This window comes from Eulemur rufifrons, chromosome 30 (assembly GCF_041146395.1).
Source record: "Eulemur rufifrons isolate Redbay chromosome 30, OSU_ERuf_1, whole genome shotgun sequence".
NCBI classification, from domain to species: domain Eukaryota; kingdom Metazoa; phylum Chordata; class Mammalia; order Primates; family Lemuridae; genus Eulemur; species Eulemur rufifrons.
The window spans coordinates 10263969-10268135 of record NC_091012.1 but is presented as its reverse complement, the minus strand read 5'-3'; positions in this window follow the sequence as shown (position 1 = coordinate 10268135).

Sequence of the window (4167 nt, the reverse complement as noted above, 5' to 3'; positions counted from 1 at the left end):
AATCTTAGCACTCTGGGAGGCCGAGGTGGGAGGATCACTCGAGGTCAGGAGTTCGAGACCAGCCTGAACAAGAGTGAGACCCTGTCTCTACTAAAAATAGAAAGAAATTATCTGGATAGCTAAAAATATATAGAGAAAAAAATTAGCTAGGCATGGTGGCACATGCCTGTGGTCCCAGCTACTTGGGAGGCTGAGGCAGGAGGATAGCTTGAGCCCAGGAGTTTGAGGTTGCTATGAGCTAGGCTGACACCACAGCACTCTAGCCTGGACAACAGAACAAGAGTCTGTCTCAAAAAAAAAAAAAAAAAATGGCTAAGATGGTAAACTTTATGTTATGTATATTTTACCACAATGAAAAAAAATGTAAAGGTACAAAAGTAAATCTCACTCTGGGGAGGCTGAAGCAGGAGGATCGCTCAAGCTCAGGAGTTCGAGACCAGCCTGAGCAAGAGTGAGCTAGAAAAAATTAGTTGGATGTGGTGGTGTGCGACTATAGTCCCAGCTAAGGGGTCTACAGAAAGAAAGAATAAAAAAGAAACCTGATATCACATGTCACATATAGAAGGTAACTGTAAAGTAAATAAAATAAAAATGTTAATAAGACCATGTTATCGTTCCATCTATTAATCACTAATTGTCTTTCTTTTTGTTGTGTTGGTTTTTCTGCTAGTTGCCTTTCTGGCTGGCCGGCGGCTGTGGCTGGAGTCCTGATTCCCGCAAGAAGGAGAAATTAACGAGGGAAAAAAAGATGTTTTTTTCTCCTCAGTGTAATCAGAGTTAGAAAGAACCAACTTCCTCATCTTGCAATTCTGTGTTAATGGTCACCCCAGGGTGCCCTGGTGCATGGTGTAGGTCCTTGAACCTCCCAGAATCATGTCATGTGCCACTCACTTCATGAGTCTTACATTTCAGGAGACACAACTGGGACATGGATGCAATGAAGGCTTTAAGTCAGAGTTGACATAACATGACCAACATTTTAGACAAATCATTCAGGCGGCAATGTGGTCAGCAGCAAAGGCGCAGGCTGGAAACCCAGCTGCCCTGAGGAGAGGAGGTCCAGGTGGGACGTGTGGAGGGTCCAGCCTAGGAGGGACTGGAGTGAGGTGGGGGTGGGAAAGCTCAGAGGTGCAATCCGGGCAACGTAGTGACTGGCTGATGTGCGGAAAGGAGCCATCTAGGGGGACTCCGGGATTTGTAAATTTGGGGACAAGGAGGAGAGAGGTGGCAAAGACAGGAGAAGGCAGTTGTGGGGGGTGTGTTGTGTTTCAAGTGTCCATAGGACCTCAGAGGGAGAGTCATTCATTCATTTATTCATTCATTCATTTCACAAATATTTTCTGAGTCCGGGCAGGTGCTGGGGGTGCATTGGTCCATCAGACAGACAAGATTCCTGCTGCGAGGGAGCTGAATGTTTGCGGGAAAGACAGACACTGGGAAGGGCAGAAAGAGACAAGCAAAGAAGAAGCAGTGGGAGGTATGCGTGGGGCTCAGGGCTCTGGGCTGCGTGGGGGATTTGGGGTCCGGCAGCACAAGTGCAGAAAGTAAAGCTGTCTGGGTGGGTGAGCCTGCTAGGGAGGGGGCGGAGTGACCTGAGCAGGGGGGAGGGCAGCCCACCAGCGTCCCTGGGCTGCAGGGGAAGGAATACCCGCATAGAAAACTGCCACAGAGCAATCAGTGGGGGAGGGGAGCTTCAAAGACAGGACAATTGACAGGTTCATTCATTTATTCAATCAACCTTCACTTGGCCCCTTCTGTGTTCCAGGCTCCGGGCAACAAGAGACGAATGAGAAGTCTCACAGGTGTATGGACCGAAAATTATTAGGCAAGGCCTCATGAAGGAGATTCTCTTAAGAAGTACAGGTAACTTACACGCGGAGGGGACACAGAGGATGGGGATGCGCATTGTTTTAACCCACACACAGCCAGCGCCCAGCCAGCGCCCTTCATGAATGCTGATCCGCACAGCCCAGAGCGTTCTGGGAAGGGGCGGTGGGTGGGGGGGCGTTGGGGAAGGCGTCTTGCAGGGAGGCGGGTGGAAGGGTGTAGAGCACACGCCAGGGGCTGGGGAGAGAAGTGGGCAGTCGTTAGGGATGGGAAGGGCGGGCAGAGGTGCCCCGGCGCAGCTCCGTGGCCTGAACTCAGAGCCACCCTCTGAGGGGCAGTCCCGGCCTGCTGAGGACCGCCCTGTGCCTGACCCCAGCCCACCACTTCCTGGTCCGGGCCTCCCCTTGCTGCCTCCTCCTTGAGTACACATCGGCATCATCCCGCAGTCTCGGACGCTCAGGGCCGGACTGAAACCTGAGCGCTGGGGTGCAGAGACCGACAGGACTTCAGGGTTCTCTCGGCCGATGTGCACAGTGGCCCAAAGCTCCCTCTAACCTGCCCTGGCGGTCCCGCTTCGGAATCAGCCCTTGGACAAAAGGCCTCTGGCGCTCCCTCCTGGCAGCTCTGCTTCTAGACTCCCAAACGCTGCTCTGCCGCAGACCCCACCCGCGTGGCCTGAACTCATCCAGACGGTGCCAGCCGGGCGGGATGCGTGTCCGCCTCGCGCTGTTTACCTGAACACCCGCAGCCTCATAACTGGGCCCCTACCTCCGTCCTTCAGCCACCGCTGGGAGAATCTCTGTAAGAGCCTATCTGTGGAACGCTACCGAGCAATACAAGTAAGGAAAGATCGATCCCCACAGCAACTGGATTGGGTCTTAGGGCCCTACGCGGACTGCAAAAAGCCAATCTCAAACATACCGCGTGATTCCACCTATTAACATTCTCAAAATGAAACATTTATAGTGATGGAGAACAACAGGGTTGCCAGGGATGAGGGAAGGAGAAGGAGGATGTGACTATAAGGGGAAACGTCAGGAATTTCTTCTCCAGAATGGAACATTCTGCGTCTTGCTTGTGGTGGTGGTTATATGAATCCAGACATGTGATAAAATGTCACGGAATTATACACAAAGACAAGCAAAATGGGTGCATGCAGGCGGCGGTGACGTCAAGCAAGGTCTGTAGTCTGATCAACTGCAGTGCGGGTCACTTTCCTGATTGTGATAATGTGCTGTGGTTATGTAAGATGCCACCACCAGGAAAGCCAGGTACTGGGTACATCAGACCTCACTGTACTATTTACATAACTTCTTGTGAGTCAATAATTCTTTCAAAATAAAAAGTTCATAAAAAGAAGAACGCATCCCTGGCCATATTGTCCACCTGGTCGTCACGAGTGGTGCCTACTGGGCTCTAAAGAATGATGTCCGTTCTCCCAGCCAGACATGCGGGACTTTCCTGGCCTGCCACTTCTCCCTGAAAGGAAATCTGTCACCTCCCTTAGCTCACCAAGCCGCGCCCCAGGGCTGGCCAGCAAAGTAGAACGTCCGCTCTTGGAGGGCACGGGAGGCTGGACCTCACTCGCCCCCCTAGTCCCACCTGGCAGGACCTCTCAAGTTAATCCCAAGGGGTCCCCTCCTGTCCTGGCCTGCGGGGGGCACTCTTCTCTCTCTGCTGCTCTAGTCCTAAACAGACAAAGTACCCTTCCCCATGGCTCTGCCGGGCTGAAGTCTTGGAAAAGGACTGCTCTAGAGCTCTGGAAACAAAAGGGTCCCAGGACCAATGTGCTGTCCTGCCCTCGAGGCAATCTGGCTGCACCCCAGGGGGACCTCTGTGACCCTTCTGCATCTGGCTCCTTCTGGCCCTGCCACAGAGACTGTCTCACCCCAGGACCCAGGACTATCCTTGGCTCTGAGGAATGAAGGCCAGCGAGACTGCGCAAGTGTCCCTGCACCAGGTTCTGGGCCGTGCATGTTGCACGTCTCATTTTATAATGGTAAGAAGTTTCTGAGGTAGGCGTGAATGTCCTAACTTTACCGCTGAGCACGCTGAGGTGAGCAGCTTGCCCACGATCATGCAGTAGGAAATAGCAGAGCCGGGCTTCTCGCTCGGGCTGTCTTCCTTTTCATGTATTGGCTTGAACACCTGCTACGTGCCAGGCACTGTGCTGGGCGCTGGGCGTAGGATGGTGAGCAACAACAGAGTCCCTGCCCTCCTGGGCTTATAGGATTGTGGGGGGAGGGACACACAGCAATAATCATGATGTATAAATGTGAAATGACAAACTGAAATAACAGAAGCGTATGGGTCTCTGATGGTGTGTAACAGAGAAAGCTG